At 40.4% G+C, this 12,371-nt stretch overlaps 1 protein-coding gene across 2 annotated transcripts in view; it reads right to left on the bottom strand.

Moving 5' to 3' along the window:
* Window positions 1–12,371, bottom strand: part of zbed1 (zinc finger BED-type containing 1) — a 222,304-nt gene that overhangs the window by 169,677 nt on the left and 40,256 nt on the right. The window contains exon 1 of one of the 2 annotated variants that reach the window (XM_062975318.1): window positions 9,618–9,749. The exons of the other annotated variant lie outside the window; for it this stretch is intronic. The gene's annotated coding sequence lies outside the window, so the exon portion shown is untranslated. Of the gene's footprint in view, window positions 1–9,617; window positions 9,750–12,371 lie in introns of those variants that run through there. 2 annotated transcript variants of the gene reach the window in all.

The raw sequence follows: 12,371 nt of genomic DNA, 5'->3' as shown, positions 1-12,371 counted from the left end.
CATTTTACTCTAATTACTAGGCAACATTCACTATTTGTTTTGATTCTTCTTTTTTATCTAGTACATCACCTAAATATAATTGTTGGTTTTGCTTGTGGGCACTGCAATGTCACTCTTACGTCTCCCTCTAACCCAATTGACCAATCCTTTCAGCCTTCTTGTCCAAAGAAATAGCAACCACTAACTATGCATCTCAGCAAACAATGGTGTAAATTGGCCCCTTCACTGAATCTTCAATCTCCAATCACATCTCTCTAACGCCAATGGTTCTAATATAGGTATTCCCAACTCGCATCACAAAACTGAAGTTGTTAAAAAAAGTAATTTTAAACACAGCTAAGGTTTTCCAATGTAAATACTAAACAACAAAGGAAATTAGTTAAAGGTCAAAAGGAGTTTTATGTAGTTTTTAAATGCATTTTAATATTTAAATTTTTAATTTACAAATTGCTTAATGTTTTAATCATAGAGTGATACTTTCATCATTCTGATGTCTGTACTGCTTTTAATAAGCTGTTAGCCATCTTGAATCCCATTATCAAGCAGAACATACATGAATGCTAGTAGTGGTGATAGTAGTAGTAATAGTAGATGATGATGAAGAAGAAGCAGATGAGGAAGTGCAGCAAGATTATACCCTGCAAACCAGCTGTTGGATGGTTTTGTTAGTTCCAACCATAGTAGATTTTTCGTTGAACTGTTGAATAGTCAACATACAAGTAAATCCAATTAAGTCACAATGGAAATACTCTATTCAGAACTAAACTATCAGAACTAAACTAGAATACATGCCACTATAACCAGACCTTCACCTTATTTCCTTTATCACCTTCTAGGTATATGTTGCTACAGGCAAAGAACTCAACATTTTTAAAGTACAGTACAATTTTGGTATCCATGGGTGGATACTTTCCTAAATGTACAGTGGAAATGGATAATATCTTTGATCTTATTGGAATGAATAGCCATGGAAAACTGTGGAGGACCTAGAAAATTCCCTTTGATATATTTGGTCAGAGACAGAGAGGTTAAACTGTATCAGTCCCATGGGTATAGAGATCATGTTGTTTTGATTGTGATAATTCTGGATCCTTTGTATGGCATTCTCCAAATGTGAACTTGTTTGGATTATTTTTCTAAAAATCATTTAGAAAGGGGGGAAAGGCAACTGATATAAAGGGATCAAGGTGATGAATAGATAGAAAACAGTAGATGACCAAAACACTTGTGTTAAAATGAACGAAGAGCTCATGAAACTCTGGGACTTTATAAGTGTAAAGTGATTGCTGACCCTTCACTTTAGGGGTGAAAGAAACCTATGCAAATTCCTTCTGATTACCTTAATATTCTTAATTGTTTTTTTCTACAGAGACATAAAATTGAGAAAGCTGGCTCAACTCCCAGAATCTGTTATTTCTAATTCATGTACAAACACAATGGTAGGTGTGTTTTTATTATTTATTTATTTATTTATGTATTTATTTATTTATAGATAATTTGTTATAAAACAACAGCAAACTATGAGCAAATCATAGCCAATTGGAAAATGTGTATAAAAAGAAAAACGAAATGAATGAGCCAATCACAAAATACCTGTATTTACTCAAGTCTAATGTGCCATTGAATCTAATGTGCACCTCAATTTTCAAAAACCTGAAACCAAAAATAAGTATTTGCTGGCAAATGTAATGCGCAGAGGCAAAAAAATGCACTTCTTGTAATTTGGCCCAAAAAAAGCACATTACAGTAGCTGCATGCTTATAATTCCTTCTTTAACACAAAAGTGTTAGAACGCCAAAGCTTCCAGCAATGGAAAAGAAAACCCTTGAGGTGCATCTATGCTGTAGATTGAATCCATTAGAGATGACATCCCTCAAAATGGAGTTCCAGGTCTCGTGAAACAGCTTCCCCTTTTGCTTTGGCTTAGCACCCCCCCCCCCCCCAAAATGGGCATTCTGATATTGTTCTTAGACAACCAAATGTGATGAATCTTTGCAGCTTTTAGATGAACAAAGCTGTGTGGTAAAACATTACTTCTATGTTATGGCGACTGATCTGGATGATCCTTAGGGGTCACTCCAAACCTTAGGATTGTATGATGATGTTGTTATTATTATTGGTAGTATTAGTATTGAGAGGCTGGGTGGCCATCTGTTGGGAGTGCTTGGATTGTGTCCTGCATGGCAGAATTGGGTTGGATTGGATGGCCTTTAGGTGTGTCTCCTAACTGTCTGATGCTATGATTCGATGTGTATTATTGTTGTGCAGATATTGGATGGCCATCTGTCAGGAGTGGTTGGATTGTGTCCTCCTGCATGATATAAGGAAGTTGAACTGGATGATCCTTAGGGGTATCTGCTAACCTTAGGATTGTATGATATTCTTATTCTTCTTCTTATTGTTATTATTATTATTGAGAGGCTGGCTGGCCATCTGTTGGGAGTGCTTGGATTGTATCATTCAATGGCAGAGTTGGGTTGCACTGGATGGCCTTTAGGGGTCTCTCCTAACTGTCTGATTCTATGATTCAATTTGTATTACTGTGCAGATCTTGGATGGCCATCTGTCAGGAGTGCTTGGTTTGTGTCCTCCTGCATGATATAAGGAAGTTGAACTGGATGATCCTTAGGGGTGTCTCCTAACCTTATGATTGTATGATATTATTATTATTATTATTATTATTATTATTATTATTATTATTGAGAGGCTGGGTGGCCATCTGTTGGGCGTGCTTGGATTGTGTCCTCCATGGCAGAATTGGGTTGGACTGGATTACCACAGTAATTATTTCATATTACAGTAGAATCTCACTTATCCAACATTCGCTTATCCAGTGTTCTGGATTATCCAACGCAGTCTGCCTTTTAGTAGTCAATGTTTTTGTAGTCAATGTTTTAAATTCATTGTGATATTTTGGTGCTAATTTTTTAAATACAGTAATTACAACATAGCATTACTGAGCATTGAACTACTTTTTCTGTCAAATTTGTTGTATAACATGATGTTTGGTGCTTAATTTGTATAATCATTACCTAATTTGATGTTTAATCGGCTTTTCCTGAATCCCTTCTTATTATCCAACATATTCACTTATCCAACATTCTGCCAGCCTTTTTATGTTGGATAAGTGAGACTCTACTGTATATTTATAATCTTATATTATCTGCTTAGAACTGCTTAGATATGAGGCCCCTTCTACACAGTTGTATAAAATGCACACTGAGGTGAATTATCTGGCAGTGTGGACTCAAGATAATCCAGTTCAAAGCATATAATATAAGATTATAAATGGGTAATATAGCTGTGTGGAAGGGCCTTGAGTCTACACTGCCAGTTAAAATGAAATAATCTGTATCTTATAGGCAGTGTGGAAGAGGCCTGAGGCCTAACTGTGCCTGTCCCCTGGGTTGAGTAGGTTGCTAGGAGACCAAGTTGGCAGAGCTTAGACTTCTAACTGGCAGCAATTGGATAAAAACTATTATTCCTCTCCCTCTAATTAGGTCTTTATTTTTCTTTTCTTTTTGTTGTATGAACGTAGAGGCATGGATGAGGGGTTGTGTTGCCAAGTTTAGTGTTTCTGGGATGTGTAGTTTTGTTGTTTTGTCCTAGGCCGAATTTTTTTTTATCTTTTTATATATACAGATTTATGAATAGAGTACATTATTTACTCTTATTTTCAGCTGCGATTGGAAACCAACAAAATACTGTTCTACACCATTCCACCACAAAAAATGAATTTAATTAATTGTCCACCTTTAGCCAACCAAAGTTTTTACCTAGCAGAATCACCCCATTTTCAGACATCTGACTTTAATTTAGTCAGTGATTTACATAAACTATCACCTTCCATTCATAGGAGAAGAAATGCTGAAAAGAACACAGCAAATGTAGAACAAGTCATTCTTCTTGGAATCTTCCAAAGGCTCAGCGAGATAGTAAAAAGATGGAAAGAGATAAAATACATGTGTCAAACAAGAGGCCCCTGGGCCAATTTGGTCCATGTCAATTTATGTGGCCTGGGAAGTTCAAAGCCTCCCACTCCCCTTGGGCAATAGCTTTGCCAATCCAAAGAGAAAAGAGCCAGGTTAAATAGACAGGCACTTTCCCTCCCTTCTTTCCTCCTTCCTGAAATGCCCCTGATCTCATCTTCAGTCCAACAACCTGACTCTCTAAAAAACTTTTCCCTAGTGTATTCAAGGTTCCCAACCCATTTCTCCAACTCTTCCCTGCTTTGAAAAAGGAAAGTGGAGGAGGAAAGAGGAAATATGTTTTTCAAACATCCTCCCTTTTCCCCATGGTGTGTATGCACTTTAAGTCTTCTCTTTCCATGTATTGGGAGCCAGAGAGAGGGAGGAAGTGGTCAGCAAATGGAAGGAGACAAGGGCAGCAGTTAATGGACAAGACAAAGAGGACAGAGCAGTCCAGGGCTTTAAAAGAGAAAGCAGTTGTGGGGTGGGCAGAGGTTGGAAGAAAGGGAAATACTCCTCCTGACTCTGTTCCAACAAACCTAAAGATACGTCATTTAAGGAAAAATAAATGAAAAAGATTGGGAGGGGGGGATAAGAAAGACAAGCAGAGGAAGGGAGAGAACAAGGGAGGGAGGAGGAACCCACCAGATATTCCCAACATCAATCTTGACTCTTCTAACTAGACAAACAATTGAGATGCTTCCGAAGACTCTTTAAATCAGTAAGATCACTGTGGTATTCCCCTCACCCCAGCCTTTTTATAAATTATTCTTAACAATGTTATTTCTACCCTAATTTAATATAAAGTTAAGTTAAATTATGGAAGTTTAAAAGGTGTCACCAACATGGGAAGTTTGGAAAGCTTTACTCTACAGCAGTGGTTCTCAACATTTGGTCCTCCAGGTGTTTTGGACTTCAATTCCCAGAAATCCCAACCAGTTAAGCAACTGTTAGGAACTGTAGGAACTGAAGTCCAAAAACCCAGAGTAACAAAGGTTGGGAACCACTGCTCTACAGTACAATTGAATAACCCATGTTTCTCATTTGCAAGTGTTACCATCCTCCTTGAAACACATTTCCACTTGTAAACATGATATATGGTCCCAGCATGCCATGTTTTAAAGAAGAACCCACAGGACATCACTGGGTATAAACCCTAGCAAAACCTTATATTACAGAAGTTATCCAGGTATACATCTATTAAAATGTTAAGAATTCTATTAATCTAGCATACTTTTCAGAAGAAAACAAAGGAAATAACCTTTAAAGGCTGGTTAAAAAAAGGTTTAACACCAAAGTTATAAATTAGGCCACTTGGTGCATTTAGTACAGATTAATTTGTAATCTAAATACACTTCCCAGAGTACTTTTTTATTTCAATCAAAAATAATACATGTATTTTTCAGCCCCAATATAAAATGGCTGTCACAGAGATAAATGGGTGAATGACTGCAATCTTTAGATATCACAATATTTTACATGAAAAATTCTAAGAAACCAACTCTATTGGTTCTATAGTATGAAAGAAACAGATGGTAAAATCACCAATCACAACCCCAAGTGGAGTATACATGCACAGGTCTAAGCAATGTCAATCACAGTGCATCAAAACAAAAATGTCTGTGCCATTTATGGAGTTTACAAAGCTGCCTTTGCCTGAATTTAGTCTATTTCGTATACTTAGCAACTTCTTGTAAAAAATTTAATAAAAAGTACTGATTTCACAAGCAATCATTTTAATCCTAACCAGACATAAAGGAAAAATTATATTCTGTGTGCTTTTTTAGTTCTTTTATTCTGCTTGAATATTTTCTGAGCATTTTCATACTGCCTTTAGATGTCAAACGTTTCTGTATTATGATAGGAATGAAAAAGAAAAAAGAAAAAGCATTTCCCCCTGCTGAGCCATGCTCCAATACATCTATTTTAGTTAACTGTATTTTGGCATATCCAAAACCAAAATTGTACTTAAAACACAAGCATGGCTGATTAAAACAACCAGGTTTATAAACCATGAGTACAAATCCCAAATTGTTTTAACAAAAAACAATTGATGGTTCTGGGTTGCTGTGAGCTGATGCAACATAGATGCATACATAAGTAAGCAGAAATTGGGGTGAAAGTGTCAGCTGCCTTCTCATGACTTAGTCAAATGTCTGATTTGAAGAGGACTTTAGAAAAAACAGAGAAGCATTGTCCCGTGAAACCACAAGCAAAGAAATCTGTAGCCCTGAAATGTTACTAAAAATTTGTAATTTAATACCCTTTCTTTAACTCTTTTACCATTTCCAAGATAACAGTATAACTTAACTACACTGCTTTAAGATTGCTCACTCCTCAGCACCCTGTATAGATATGCTGATAAAATCTAAACTTAGCATTCGACAATATTTCCAAAAACAAGCCTTGATTTTACCATTTTATACGAGGAACATCATTTTACTACACCACTGTATAGTGTCTGGAAACATCCACAGATTTTGGTATCCATGGTGGATTCTGGAACCAACCTTTAGTGGATATCAAGGGCCTTATTCTGAAAAGGAGATCCAGTGATGACTGGTGGTTTATATGTCAGTGGGGTAGTGAACACATTCCAGACTTTAGTCCTAACTTTAAAAAAAAAACCCTGCCCAATATGACAAAACCTAACTGCAAAATAGTTTCAGCACCTTGGATTTCACCATTATTTTCAATCTGTTCTAACCTATCCTGCATATTATCTGTCCTTGACACGACACTGCATGTTTAAAATGTAGCATCATGTTAATGCTCCTTTACACAGCAATAAGCTCCCAACCTTCATCACAGGATAGTAGCCACTAAGTCTTCAGTTTCTTGTAGGATTCACTATATTGTGATCAGGATAGATTATTTGTTAAGCTTTTCCTACCTTGTTCTTGTTGTATAACTTGAACCAGAGCCACAGTTAATACAGACATTGCAACGACTGCCTTGTTGTTCCTATGTAACTTCAAGCCATTTCCAACTTGTGGTGACTCTGTTTTTGCTTTCCTCTGAGTTTGAGAGTTGTCCAAAATCACCCCAGATTTCCATGACTAAACACACCTTCAGAGCCATAGTCTTAAGATTCAAACCACTACAATGGCTCTTTATTATTCCTATGACATTAATAAAATTTCTTCCAACCAAGTGTCTGGTTTTATTCCAATTCCTTAGTAACTGAGTATAGATGTTTACTTTGAATTTCTCACCAATCTGAAAAGATTATGTCTTACATTTATTTTCCAATTTCCTCCAAGGGACTGAAAACAGCATATATGCTTTCTTCACACATTCGACCTCCATCCAACCTAGCATTAAAGCAATGAAGTGGAAAGCTTCAATTTCAGCTTTCCATATTAAGTAGAAGAGAACTGTGATGTCCTTGCTTCTGCAGAATACAATCTTTCACCAGGTTACAACTCTATTTTACTTCTGGCAAATATCTTGGAAGCTATTAGCATGGAAACCACAATCTGCCACTGATACCTGCTTTTAAAAAACTTACTGTGCACAACAGTAAAACTACACACACACAATCAAACAATCAATGTCCAGGAATGCAACTGACAGATCCAGCACCTTTCAATAATGTAAAAGGTGAAAGTACATACAGTGGGTCCTTCGTATCCACTGGTATTCCAAGAACCCTCATGGATGGATACCAAAATCCATAGACGCTCATTATATATAATTGTGTAGTAAAATGTTGTCCCTTATTTGCAATACCAAAACCACGATTTGATTTTTGGATTTAAAAAAATCTGTGGGTAATTCAATCATGGATGTAGAATCCATTGATATGGAGGGGCAACTATATAGGTACAGTAAACAACATAGATAGCATTTTATTTAGAGTAATAAGGCCTGGTGAGATTAATGGGTCACTTTTCAATAGACAGGTGCCCAGGGGAACCAAGATAGTGTGAGGATTTGAATGCTAGAACAGAACTTCAGGAGACCAAAGCTCAACCATGGAAACTTACTGTGTGACCTTGGGTAAGTCATACTCTTTCAACCTCAAAGGAAAGCAATACCCTGCAAAGCAAAACAACAACTTCCATCTTATAATAGAGTCACCATAAGGGTCACCATAAGCCAGTCAACTTGAAGGCATGTGATAACCCAGCATGGTATAGTGCAGAGCCTTCCAATCTGTGTGTTGTGACTGTGTTTATGGCATGTCGGCTGCAGTGTGTAGGTGTGTCGTGGGAATGAAACGAGAAATCAGAGTCCATGTAAAATAATCAATAAATCATAAGCTAAAGGTTTTCCCAACATTAAGTATATTCATGTCCAACTTTAGAAATGGTGTTCATCACCATTTCTAAGCCGAAGAGCCGGCGTTGTCTGTAGACACCTCCAAGGTCATGTGGCTGGCATGACTGCATGGAGCACCGTTACCTTCCTGCCTAAGCGGTACATATTGATCTACTCACACGTGCATGTTTTTGAACTACTAGGTTGGCAGAAGCTGGGGGTAGCAGTGGGAGCTTGCCCCGCTCCCTGCATTCAAACCGCAGACCTTTCAGTCAGCAAGTTCAGCAGCTCAGCGATTTAATCCGCTGTGCCACTGGGGGCTCCTTTTAATAAATCATATACAGTTTGTGTGTGTGTGTGTGTGTAAGATTTTCATGATGTTATGTCTCCATACATTTCGTTATTGCAATTCATGTATGAGTCCTGATCTCTGGTTTAACCTCTGTTTTGCTAGTGAAACTGAAGTACTGAAGAAACTGAAACTGAAGCCTACATGCATCTGTATAAAGATGCATGTAGGCTGTCACCAAAATAAAACTGGAAAGCTCTGGGGTAGTAGTTTCAATATTGTGACTCCCCATTCAGTCATGGAAACCCACTAGGTGACCTTAGGTAAGTCACACACCCTTAGCCTCAGAGGAAGACAAGAGCAAATCCCCAAGAACAAGTTCCCATTTGCTTAGGTTTTGCATTGGTCAGAAATGACATAAAGGCACACAAACAGCAATAACCAAGGAAGTTACAGGAGACGTGGTTGTAGCTTAAAAACTTTTTTTCCGCTACATTCACTGTACATACATCAAGCTACAATTGAAGTGTAAGCTAGTGACAGCTGGCTGGCAAATGCAACAACCTCGGGGGACCAATGCAAGTAGAGGTTGCATCCCAGGGTTGAAAATCGATTGCCACGAACTGCCAGCGAAAGAGCTGCAACTAAAGCGCCCGTGACCAGGAGCCAGAGCCTCGGGCAGGAGCTCGGAACCTTCTTGGCCTTGGTTGTTGTATGTCTTTCGGGCTGTGTGGCCATGTTCCAGAATACTTCTAGAACATGGCCACACAGCCCGAAAGACATACAACAACCCTGTGTGCCCGGCCATGAAAGCCTTCGACAACACATTGAACTTCTTGGCCTTGCCTGGCTCCTGACCCAAGACCTACGAGGGAAGAGGAAAGCGAATCCCCTCCGGGTTATTGTCGTGGGCGCCTTTTGCGAGGAGTGTCCTCTCCCTCCGAACGCAAGCGCTCAACTTTGGCTCCCAACGGAGGAAGGACGTGTGGGGGGAAAGGGGGCAAACCCGGCGAGGCTTTCCTCTCCTAAGCCAAGGCCTCTCCCTCCCTCCCTCCCTTCTTCCTTCCTTCCCAGCCTCTCCCAGGGAGCCTACTAACCTGCCTTGGAAGGGCAGCCCGGGCGGAAGCGACGCAAGAGTTGGTGCAGGACGAGGCGCGCCGCGGTCCAATAGAGCCAGAAGGCAGGCAAGGCCAGGGACAATAGCGACATGGCTGCTGTTGCTGCTTGGCTGGGGCTGCCTTCGCCTCTTCCGTGCTGCAGAAGGGAAAGGAGCCCAGAGGCAGGAGGAGGAATAGGAGGAGGCGCAAGGTCTGGCACGCCTCCGGGGCTCCAGAGCGTGCGCCTGGCAGCCTTGGCCTCGCCGCGCCCAGAGGAAAGAGGGCAAGGAAAGGCAAGGCAAAGCCAAGACGACCGCGCCTCTCCTCCTCCTCCCCGGAGCGACCGGGATTTCCCTGCTTTCTGGGCATGTGCAGACTTTGCGCGCAATCTCATCCCCTCCCACGGAAGACGCACAAAAAAGGGAAGTAAGGCAGAATATGTGCAGCGGCAGAGTTAGATTTTTGGCATAGCAGCAGCTCCAATTACGCACTAGCTTCTGCTAGAAATCATGTATTTGTTTAGTGAAATATCTACAGGCAGACCTGTAAATACAACTCATCGTTAAGAGGGGGTGAGACAACAGGAAGTGAGAGAAATCTACCCCTCGGAAGGGGAATTCACTCCTCAAAGAGTTATCGGGAAAAGTGGCTCAACTGAAACTTGCTCACCAATCCATGTTTCCAAAAGAAGCTATTCCCCCCCCCCCCCCCCAAAAAATACAGTTATCACAGGGACAGAAAGTGAGGAGAAATCTTCTGAACAGGGGAACAGACAGCAAAACAAACACCACAGGAGTATTCACACTTCCGTATGAACACCACAGGCGTGTTAACTCTTCCATTTTGTGCGTCTCTCTCTGTGTATGTGTATGCATATAAATAGACTAGCTGTGCCCGGCCACGCGTTGCTGTGGCAAAGTCTGGTGGTATGGGAAATAAAGTATTGAGGAATTGGTGGTAGTTAAGGAAAAGGGTCCCCTGGGCTGAGTGGGTTGCTAGGAGACCAAGTGGGCGGAGCTTAGCCTTCTAACTGGCAGCAATGGGATAAAAACAATTATTCCTCTCTCTCTAATTAGGACTTTATTTTTCTTTTCTTTTTGTTGTATCAACCTAGAGGCATGGATGAGGGGTTGTGCTGTCAATTTTCGAGGTTGTGGGGTGTTTACTTTTGTTGTTTTGTCCGCTGCCGTGATGCCATCACTCTTTTATATAGATAGATAGATAGATAGATAGATAGATAGATAGATAGATAGAAGGGTTAACACCCCTGCTGTGAGTGTGTGTAGAGGTGAAGGTGACGGTTTTCCCCTGACATGAAGTCTAGTCTTGTCTGACTCTGGGGGTTGGTGCTCATCTCCATTTCTAAACCGAAGAGCCAGTGTTGTCCGTAGATGCCTTCAAGGTCATGTGGCCGGCATGACTGCATTGAGCACCATTACCTTCTCACCTGAACAGTACGTATTGATCTACTCACATTTGCATATTTTCGAACTGCTAGGTTGGCAAAAGCTGAACCTAACACTGGGAACTCACCCCGCTCCCTGAATTAGAACCACCAATCTTTAGGTCAGCAAGTCCAGCAGCTCAGCAGTTTAACCCACTGTGCCACATATGTGTGTGTGTGTGTGTGCATGCTTTGGATAGCATAAGGAAGGCTTACCACCCCTGTGGTGGTTGTGTGTGTATGTATACACACACACACATGTATGTGTATGTATGTATGTATACACACATGCTGCAAGTCGTGCTTGCAGAGAAGCAGTGCTTCTCTCACCTACAAGAAGCATTGCTTGAATATCAAGCAAAACGTGGGTGCTAGAAATAACATCATATGAAAGCTGACTGGCACAACCTGGGGATCACAACCAGACAAGTGAAGACATTTGTCCTTGCATTTTGCTACTCTGCTGCTGAGTATGCATGCCCAGTATGGAACACATCTCACCACGTTAAAACAGTGGATGTGGCTCTTAATGAAACATGCTGCATCATCACATGTGAGTGTGGAGAAGAGCAAACCACAGACCACCCATTACAATGCAGCCTGGGCCCTGCCACATGCACAATGGAGGACCTTCTCACAGCGACACCAGAAGTACTCCAAATGGCTAGCTATTGGTCAAAGGACATTTAGTATAAGGCCAAGTTTTAATTTTTTTGTGTGTTTTTAAATACATTACAACTATACCCTTAGTTCGCTTCTGATACGATAAATAAACACACACACATAGACACGCAAACACCAGAGGAGTAAACCCTTCCCTATGCTATCCAAAGCTAATATATATTTTTGATTGGAGTTAAACTTTAAACTTTAAAAAAGCATCTGTTCTGACTTACATATAAATTCAACTTAAGAACAAACCCTGCAGAACCTTTCTTGTTTGTATCTTGGGGACTACCTGTATTTATACCCCTTGCTCTTTATCATGAGATTATATGACTTGTTCGGCAGTGGAGCTCTCTGCCCCAGAGTGTGGTTGAGGCTCCTTCTTTGGGGGCTTTTAAGCAGAGGCTGGATGACCATCTGTCGGGGGTGCTTTGAATGTCATTTTCCTGCTTCTTGGCAGGGGGTGGACTGGATGGCCCATGAGGTCTCTTCCAACTCTATCATTCTGCTGGTACCTCTCATGTTCTCCAATAATTCTCGAAGATTATTGGCAGTGGTTTTGAAGTGACTTCTGCTAATTCCTTCAATACTCTTGGATATAGTTAATCTGGCTCTGGAGACTTAAATTCATTTAGAGTAGCCAG

This window comes from Anolis carolinensis, chromosome 3, assembly GCF_035594765.1.
Source record: "Anolis carolinensis isolate JA03-04 chromosome 3, rAnoCar3.1.pri, whole genome shotgun sequence".
NCBI classification, from domain to species: Eukaryota; Metazoa; Chordata; class Lepidosauria; order Squamata; family Dactyloidae; genus Anolis; species Anolis carolinensis.
This window is presented reverse-complemented; position numbering and strand designations above follow the sequence as displayed.